Below are 10,532 nucleotides of genomic sequence, written 5' to 3'. Positions count from 1 at the left end.
CATGAAAAGCTTAGATCACCCAACACTATGATATTCCAACAAGAAACCAACAACACTTCCTTACTAGATACAAAATTCCAGCCTCTGGATCTCTGGGATGAGGGATCCATATATAGATGATTGCAGGGGGGTGAGTCAACTTCTGGGATTCTGATTAGTGTCCTCTCAATCATAGCTTCTGGCTTGTCGCTATTCGGTTTTAATGAGTTTAACGACAAAGTTAACTCAGTCATTTTCAATTTTAGAGAGTCTAAAAGGGATGTAAAGGAAACTCCAATAATCCTTTTTCGACATATAATCCCTTAAGTCTGAAAAAGTATAAAAAAATACGAAAGGGATGAATTTTCGATAATTTTAATGAGCTGAACAAGACAAGCACTCGATCTTTTTGTGTAATAATCCCTCGGGTCCAAAAAGATTAAAATCTAGAGGAGGGATATTACTTCCAGTTGCTTTAACGAGCTAGAGAGGCCAATTGCAATCACTTCAAATGGGTACCATTACCCCTCATCTCGGTCAAACAACTAGTATTGGGCAACAACACATGGTCTCACAACCATGGCTAGTGCAATATCAACAACCACAATTCCAACAAGTTTACCAAGGATCTGAGCACCAAGTCTTTGCAAGTAATGGGCAGCCGTATATTCAAAACGGACAACATCAACCATTTCATAATGGTTATTCCCATCAACCTTATCAAAGTTATCAGCACCAAATGCACTATGCTGGTATGCAAAGACCCACTGCTCAGGTAATCCCATCTTATCCTGGGTATGCTTCGCCGAACCTGAATCAATAGTTGCCCTTCATGGAAACTTTAGAGTTACCAGATCTAAATCGGCTAACAAATGATCCAATCGCTTATGCCCCTTGGTGGCTAGGGATTCCTCATAAACTTCCGTCAGATATTCCTAAACTTAATGGAAATCTGGGTGAAGACCCGTTGAATCATGTGAGGACCTTTCACCTGTGGTTTTCATTTAACACTCTAAATGATGATTCAATCAGGATTCGCCTTTTTCAGTGAACGTTAACTGGTCCGGCAGCAAAATGGTATATCAAATTGCCTAGAGCTTCGTTTGATAACTTAAGCACCCTAGCCACAACCTTTTCAACCCATTTTCAGCTACCCATAAGGTACGAAATGGGAACAGAGCTTCTTACCAATTTTAGGAAAACGACGGTCACTCACATATCCGATCATATTCATGAGTGGCGACGTCGTCATAGAATGGTGAAAACATATGTTCCTGATCAGCTATTGGCTAAATGGTTTATTAAGTCGTTGTTACCTTCTATTACGGAAGATGTGGCAAAGGGAGGAGTCATCACTGAAGAGAAATTAATTGCTTGTGCACAATATTTAGACTTAATCTATACTCAGTCTGGCACGCTCTACGATAAAATACCTGATGCTCCTAGACTGGAATTTTTTGATCCTCCATCTCCTAAATCAAACAAAGACTCTCATGCCGGGGATCGCGTGATAGGAATGACCAGCATGAAAACCGTAAAGGCTAATTTGAAGAAAGGTCGTACGATTTTATGTCAAAATGCAAATGAAGAACTTCTCGCCTTGGAAGTAAATGCCGTATCGACTGACAAAGGCAAAGAAACCAAGCAACCAGGAGGCAAGAAGAAAAAGAAAGGAAAGAAGAAAAAATAGGAGGAGTTGTCCCCTGAAAAACCTTCTCCAAATCCTTCTGGAGATAGGAAACCAAATCGTCCATGCCTAATATGTGATTAGGATCATTGGAAAAAAGAGTGTTCGTATAAAGCTGAGCTTAGAAAATTCTTTAAGAATTCATAAACCTCAGTGGCATTGATTGATCCATTTCCAAATCCAGGAACAATTCTAGTTGCTAGTGACAATGCTTCCCCATCCCAAGTGCTAATGTTTTCGATTTCAAAGCAGCAAAATGATGCTTTGATATTGACAAGGAATAAAGATTATGGGAATCCACAACTGTCGGACAACAAGGCCAATGATCAACCCAGTAGTTCGACAACAACTTCGAATGAAGTTGTGCCACCCATCATTAGTGAACTAACGATAAAGCCGCCAAAGGGAGTAGTACACAAATTGACATTTAATCTTCGTGCCAGAGCAGCACAATGTTATATTATAGTGGAGGATCTAGCCCAATTGCCATCCGCTATGTCGACACTTGAGGTACTACAAAATTGCCCCTCTCAAAAGCAGGCTTTATTATTAGCGATAGGTGGGATTGACCCAATGGATTCCAATCTTGTGTCCTTTAATCACAAAGGATATGACCCTTAGTTACCAGCTAAACTAGCTTTCCTTATTCAAGTGAAAGCCCTCAACGAAACTGTTCATCGAACAATTATTGATGAGGGGGCATCTACATGTATTATGTCGATGAGTTGCTAGAAAATTTTAGGATCTCCACCCTTGTCGCGATATTCGACAACATTAAAAGCATTTGATGGACAAACATACACCTCATACGAGATTTTAAGTAACTTGCAAGTCGAACTGGGGGGGAAAAACAATAGAAATAGATGTTGAAGTAATTAACGGAAACCTCGATTACAACATCCTACTGGGAAGGCCTTGGATATATGCCATGGCTGCCATTGTGTCGACCTACTTCAGGAAGATTGCATTTCCCTTCCAATGAGGAATTACAATCGTCGACCAACAAACATTTCTCCCCAAGAGTTCACAAGTTACAGGAAGCATTTTGATGATCCACGAAAGCCCTCATTCGCTTCAAAATATTGGAGTAGGTCTACTGAAAGACCCTACATTGATGGGAACTTTTTCCCTACCACCTTTAAACAATCTAGCTGAAGTGGCCACGGTGGGGACCTACAATATGGTATCTTCTAGATTCAAAGGATTCCTGAACATCTTGACAGCATGGACCATAGCCATTTTAGAAATATTGTAGCAATCAATTTTCTTGGCCTGGGGGGAAAACCCAAATCAACGCTCATTAGGCATTTGGATAGATAGGTCTAAGGAATATGGCACCCCTTCAGATCCTTGGTCACAAGTAAATTCTACAGACGAAGGAATTGTTCAGTCAATGATGATTGACAGGGGACCATGGGAAGATTACCACCATCATTCCCATCTTCAGAATTGTAAGGAAGATAGTTCCAGTGACCTTAATCATCGTTTAGTTTTTGATTTTCTATCAAATACTGTAAATATGGTGGATTCTGAGGACAGTTCCTATCTTGTGTCAACCTCATTAAAAAATAAAACAACTCCATTTCCATATTGAGTCTTGGATTACGATCTCGTAAAATCCAAGTTGAGTCTTTCAAAGATCTCGAAGGTAAACCTTCATTCCAACCACCGCGTTGAATGCAATGAAGCTTGGGGGGCATGCACCTTGATTTGCGTTATTATGTTGGGAGAATGAAAATTTATCACGAGCAATGTTACCACAGGGTTCAAGCTCATTAAAAAATAAACCCACCACGAGCAGGTTTTATGTGGAGTTCAATCTCGTTAAAAATTAAACATAAGCAATGAGCAAACGTTCCCCCAGAGTTTAAGCTCATTAAAAAATGAACCATTTTCCAGTAAATAACCATTGTGAATGCATTATCATCAGCCTTTGAGCCCTGGTCGTGTTCTCATCATCACCTCCACTCTGTTTTAGCCGATCATTCACCTCCATTTGATTTTTTACCCCTTTTAAGGAACAACTGCGAAGAGTGATCCTGTTAACCATCCTTGAAAATTCCAAACGTTACCTAGAACCAGCTGTTACCCGGAATTATCACTCGTTCCTCAAAAATGAGTCTCCTTTAAGCTCTTTTCACCTGACTCATAAAATATGAAAAGATTGCTTAGCGATTGGCCTCTCCAGCTCGCAAAGCAACCGGAAGTGCTATCCCTCCTCTATATTTTAATCTTTTTGGACTCGAGGGATTATTACACAAAAAGATCAAGTGCTTGTCTTGTTCAGCTCATTAAAATTACTGAAAATTCATCCCTTTCATATTATTTTATACTTTTTTGGACTTAAGGGATTATATGACGAAAAAGGATTATTGGAGTTTCCTTTACGTCCCTTTCAGACTCTCTAAAATTGAAAAGGAACGAGTTAACTTTGTCGTTAAACTCGTTAAAACTGAATAGCGACAAACTTGTCCATACAGACAAGAATGAGTTTCATTGCCGCTAGGCTCGTTAAAATATAGTGATGGGTTTTCCCGAAGGGCGAATTATAGAACAAGCATATGTTATCCTCCTCAAGCTTGACAAAAATAAAGAGGTACTGGTCAACAATTATTGAGGAAAAATTGGGAAGAAAAATTGAAGAAACTTTATTGGTAGCAAGTCGCTCTTGAACATGACACTTTCACTCTGCATTCGAGTCGGGTTGGGTTGTTCCATTCACCGGTCATATCACCATTGGTCCACCGCACCATCCATATTTGGGGTTAACGCTACCAATCCATGTCAGTGTTGCCGGTATGTTCAAGAGAAGTCGGTCAAATAATTCACCTGTGTCTCATCCGCTGCAATACATTCATGCTCCATTCTTTCATGACCGTCACCCTAAACCCTATCTCATCAGATCGTTTTCACCTCCAGAATCATTTACTCCGTTCTGTGTCGTAGATGTGGGATTCATTAACGCCCTCCTACGATGGGTCGCTTCTTGTCGACATCAGCTCATTATCCAAGAAGTCGACTTAGGTACAACCTCTTCAGTACTTTGAAGCTTGCATGCCTCAATGGCAAGTTTCTCACTTCCGGCGATAGATTTACATCAATGGCCTTCAACCGAAAGATTTTGCGTGGTGTTTGATGCCAAGTCCTTTATTCACACCACACGAATTGTACTGTAGTACCTTGAGGGTCATCATCGTTATCGGTGATTCCTCTCACACCTGTTAACAGCTTACATCATTGGCTAGCAATCAGGCGATGTCTTTCCATGTTCGACTCCAGAACATCTTTCACATGGATCGACTTGTACTCCAAGTGAAGGTTGAACGAGTTTGAAGACCCCGGATCTAGTTTCATCCATCCGAGCTGTGATATATTCAGGAAAATAAGGACATCAAATGTACATTGATGTTGCACAGATTATCATCCGAATCAAAGGATGATGACTCTATCAGCATCATCAGTCTCCCGCACAGACGGTCGTCTGTCCTATGTACATGAAAATGAATTTATAAAGCTAACCATGGGAATTCTTGACTCAATGAGATCATGAAAAATATTATGAAGATAATGTATTGTATTGTATCTTATTACAGATCACCTTCCAGCTCGAAAAAACTTCAGATCCTCACGATAAAGCATTTCACCCGACATTAAAAGATTAACGACCTCATGCTTTAGGGGGCAACTGTTATAGACATTTTTGGGCACTGCAACCCCAATAAAACATTTCCATAAACCAAGGGCTCCTATGTCCCTAAAAGTGTTGTTCCATACCCTAAAAGAACAAGGTCAACTGATTACATCATCTCCCAGAAGTTCTCCATGAAAAACTGCTCAGAACTGGTCAAAACTGGACCATCTCACCTGCTCCATGGTCAAAGTGTGATGCATCCCACCTAATGCACACGGGAGGTGCGATGCATACTAAAAATCCTTTCTGTAGGGTGCGATGGGCGAGAGTGGACAAATGGCAGAGACATTTTGCGAGGTGGATGATCATAGAATCTTCCAGAAACTTCTCCTATGACACTTGCCTCTCTGAATTCGCCCAAGGATGAGTAAGAGATCATCAATCTCCAAGTGGAACCAAGAACTATCAGAGAGAGGACACTAATCAAAATCCTGGAAGCTAACTCACCCCGCTGCAATTATCTATATATGGATCCCTCATCCAAGAGATCCATAGGCTGGAATTTTGTATCTTGTAAGGAAGTGTTGTTGGCTTCTTGTTGGAATATCATAGTGTTGGGTGATCTAAGCTTTTCACGAGGTGAAAGAAGGTCTTTCATGCTGGAGGATGATGCTGGGTCAGAACAATCGGTTGTAATCCTCTTTGCTATTCTTTATTATTAATAAAGCTATTCAATTTTTCCTCCACATTCTTGTATGTTTGATGATATATGCATTTGTGTGGTCAATATATATTGGTCCTATATTGTTTATGATTGTAGATCTCTGTTCTTCGATAGTATTATGCTGCTTTGATCCCACAGGTGCTCTTTGAATGGGTAGATGAAGGAGAAGTGGCAAGGATCTGTCAAAAAGGAGAGGAATCAAGCAAGGGACCAAGCACAAGACTGAGGTTGGTGTCCTTAATTCCACTCTTATCTATTTCTTATAATGGAAGATGAAAGTGGTTTTAGTTTGTTTGTTTCTAAGATAGCTACCAGTCTTAGTGGGACGAGCGGATTTGAGTGGACACTAGATTTCCCGATAACAATAGGAGATATTCTTTTCATATTATTTTTATTTTCATCTACTGTCTATTTTCTCGAGAGTTTTAGCACTTTCCTTCAATTAGCAAAACTGTGGACACTTGGCTATTCTTCACTTGGAGAAACATCTTGAATGCTTAGTGATTCTTTTGAAAAATCACTCTATTGTTCAACACTAAAAAAGGATTTACCACTTTACCTTCACAAAATTAGAGTCTTGATTTTCTTGAGCTATGGTAGCTTAGAAGGTATTTTTCACTAGCTTGGTGCCTTATCTTTTGAATAATATAAATCAGCCTTATAAATTCTTACATAAGTGGATAGAAAGCATGGAGATGGTCAATGCATGTGCACAAGGCCTATTGGCCCTACAAAAATACGTTTCTACCACATTTCTTTGAGATCCTTTCAAACCCTAGCCACAAAGCTATCACTTTGCTCATTGTACATAAGTGTTAATGATTTTTTTCATATTTTATAGCATACATATAAGAGAAATCAGATATTTGATGAGTACTGGGTAACTATCTATATATATGGACCAAATCAAAGTAGAAATGGAATCATTATTTATCTCATGGTCTCTGCTAAGTGGACATGTATTACATAACTGTTTCCATCTGGATGTTCTTCCACATTTACAATATTTCTATGTTTCACATCGTAACCTCATGTATTAAATGAGTTTGCCTTTTTAGTTCGCTTCTAACAGGCATCAAAGTGAGGACTTGGATTTTTTTTGAAAAATCTATCCTATGTTAACTGGATACTCTACACCATCCTCAAGTTGTTTGATTCTACCTTCTTCCCTCAAAATTATTTTCTTCTTTCACATGCTATCTCCTTCACTTACAACTACTTCGAACTGAAGCTTTCTACACACTAGACTTCACCTTACTAAAGTATTTTCCTTTTGTTCTACTCAACACTCTACTTCAATTTGGTTTTCACCACATAAAAGAAAAGAATCCACTTTCCACAAGATATCTTCTTTTCATATTATTTTTATTTTCTTCTGTTGTTTATTTTTTGTGGCGTTTTCATAGTTTCCTTTGATGAGAAAAATTATGGACTCCTGATCTATGCTTCACTTGGAGAAACATCTCCAACACTTGGTGCTTCTTAAAGAAAATCATTGTATTGTTCAACACTAAAAAAGGCTTGACCAATTTACCTTGGAAAAATAAGATTCTCTAGTCTGTTGAGCTATTGTAGCTAAGGAGGTACTCGTCACTATCTTGGTGCTTTATCTTGTGAATAATATTTAAGTTGTAATCTATTTCCTTTAAGAAAAAATCCCCCAACTACCACTGTGTACCAGTCTGTACCATCAGATGGAATGTTAGATGATTGAATATTTTTAGGCCATTGGATTAATAGTTAATAGTTAAGAGAAAACTAATAGTTAGGGCATGTAATGGGCATGTTAAAAAAGTAATCAAAATAGTTTCTTGATGGCTTAACATAGAGGTTTCTTAGTTGCAGATACATCAGACACATGTGCACTCTTTGATGATAGCATGTAGGAAGATTAGAAGTGGGCGATGTTTACTCTGGGTACCTAAACTTAGCCTTCTGGTTCCTTTTCTCTTTCTCTGTTACTTGATTTGTGTTCAAGAACTCCATTTGGGCTCTTGTAAAAGTCTAATTGTGCTTCCTAGAAGCCTTGAAAATCTTACATCATTGAGGGAACTCTCCATCTATTTGAATTCAGTGTATATTTTCACAGGTCAAATCACAATTACATTGAAATGGCACGGGTTGGTGGTGCATGCACAATGCCTAATATTTTCATCACAACCAACCCTCGAGAATTCATATGTATTTTATTTATTATATTTTTGTGTAGCTTGTTCATTAGCCCAAGTTGTTCTAAAGACATTCAAGCTTTGACAAGCCTGAAAAAATGTTTCATAAGAGAAAATAAACTCACTGAATGGATAGAACAATCTCCTCTCCTTGTGCATGGGCGGGTATGCAGTGTATACAAGGAAGGGTTTTCTCCCATGATTCATCATTCATAGCTATGTAGGGAACCATATCCCCTGCAATAGGAAAGTTGACATTTTTGTAGAGTCTCAATTTGAGCAATACTGCACTAATAGGGAAACTACCTTTAGAAATTTGGGGTCTCCCAAAACTAGAATATGTAGACTTATGCAAAAATGATCTATGTGGTGTTCTTCCCCCCCAGGTTGCTAATCTTGTTAGTTTATTCTAAATTTTAATTCATTCTCCAGTAGCTTTCTTATCGAGCTCGACAATATTGAAAATTTGAAGTATCTTGATCTCATTTCTTGTTGGGTGTGTGTTATATTCTTCCCATCACTAGTCCCACACCCCTTTTCATTATGTCGGGCACAGCAGCGAGGTCACGGGGGGGCGCAATCACGTCTATCAGGGGGTTTCGAGGGGACGGAAGACCCCATGGAAATGGTATGGGGTAGTGCAGCAAGAATTTTGTTTAGACACTATATTAGGTGGGTAGACCTACCTATGGTTTTTTGCATGGATTTTGCACATGGTTTTGGGCATGATGATTTTTTTCCATGGTATTTTGTAGATACGGTTAAGGGAAATACAATTATTTTATAATATAGGGTTAATGGGTTGGGGTTTATCAGTGATTCAACATGTATATATATGTATTGCAACATTGAAAGGAATAGAATGAAAAATCAATCTGGTAGTCCCAATTTTGGGATCCAGGGGAAAATATCTATGTATTTGTTTTATATTCTCTTGATTATTTATTTTTTGTTTCTAGAATTCGTCTATAGGTAATTTCTATACAGGGTTAAAATCTACATTTAGTATCAGAGTTGTTCATCTTCAAGGTGGAAACTTTGCTATTGTGGGGTTTTTCTCGGGCTTGTGGTAGACCCTGTTTAGTGGCAGATCTATGACATTGATTCTTACAGTGAAGAAAGATGGTGAGAAGTGGAAGGATAAAGATCAAGAAATTTAATGGTCAGAGTTTTGGGTTGTGGAAACTCAAGATGGAGGATCTACTAGTGGATAATGATGAGTGGATCATGGTAGATCTAGGTACTAAACCAATGATAATGTCATATGAAGATTAGGCAAAGTTGGAGAGAACAATAAGGTTGTGTATCTTAGATTCGGTATTGTCGAATGTATCAGGGGAAGGTACGATGAAGGCTTTAAGGGACAAGCTATGGAATTTGTACCAATCTAAGTCTCTAGTGAACAAACTGTTCCTACAAAAAGGCTATATAGCCTAAGGATGAACGATGGAGACTTGGTGGCAAAGCATCTGAGCACCTTTAATATTGTGGTAAGCCAATTTTTATCTGTTGATATTAAAATTTTAGATGAAGATAAGTGCATCAGTTTGTTCTGTTCTCTACATGATTCGTGGGATAGTCTGATTGTTGCAATATGTAGCAATACAACTACCTTGAAGTTTGATGATACAATCTCATTCTTACTATCAGAGGAGATGAGATAAAAAAATATCGAGGGCTACAATGGAGATGCCTTGTCTATATGAGGACAGTCCCAGAACAGAAACAAAAATAAGTGCTTAAGTAGGAGATCTAAATAAGAAGGAGATCTAAATCTTGAAGGAGATCTAAATCTCTAGGAAAACTTGTAAAGGTGTGCTGGAAATGTAGAAAGGAAGGGTACTTCAAAAAGGAATGTAGTGTTAGTGTGAAATTTCTTGGAATGTGTACCAAAAACACCTCACTTAAGTCACTAGGTGAAAAGTGACCCTAAGAACAAGTTGATGGCTGCTAGGGATTCAGATCTGGAATAAAACTGGAAAACCTACAATAGAAGTATGGACGATCCAAAATATAAAGAAATAATAAAAATATCCAATGCAATAACCCAATTGGAAGACTTTGAGTGAATAAATATTTTACTAATATCACTTGATGAAGGAGATCTACAAATGGGTCTACAAGTCACTCTCTGTGGGATGGGTCCTTTGATGTGCTTGATGCTTCAGAAAATGATTCTCTCTCTCAATATGTGAAAAACCCACACAAAATGTGGAGAGCTTAGAATGGGAGCTCAAAGAAAAAAGATGATAATGTTGATTTATAGCAAAGTATTGAGTTAATCTTGAAAATGGAGAATAATAAAATAATATTAACCAAATCAAGATCTAAGGGATTGGAATA

This window comes from Pinus tabuliformis, chromosome 5_1 (genome assembly GCF_031772625.1).
Source record: "Pinus tabuliformis cultivar Carrire ecotype Pingquan chromosome 5_1, CPIR1, whole genome shotgun sequence".
NCBI lineage: Eukaryota > Viridiplantae > Streptophyta > Pinopsida > Pinales > Pinaceae > Pinus > Pinus tabuliformis.
Note: the sequence above shows the minus strand (reverse complement) of the source record.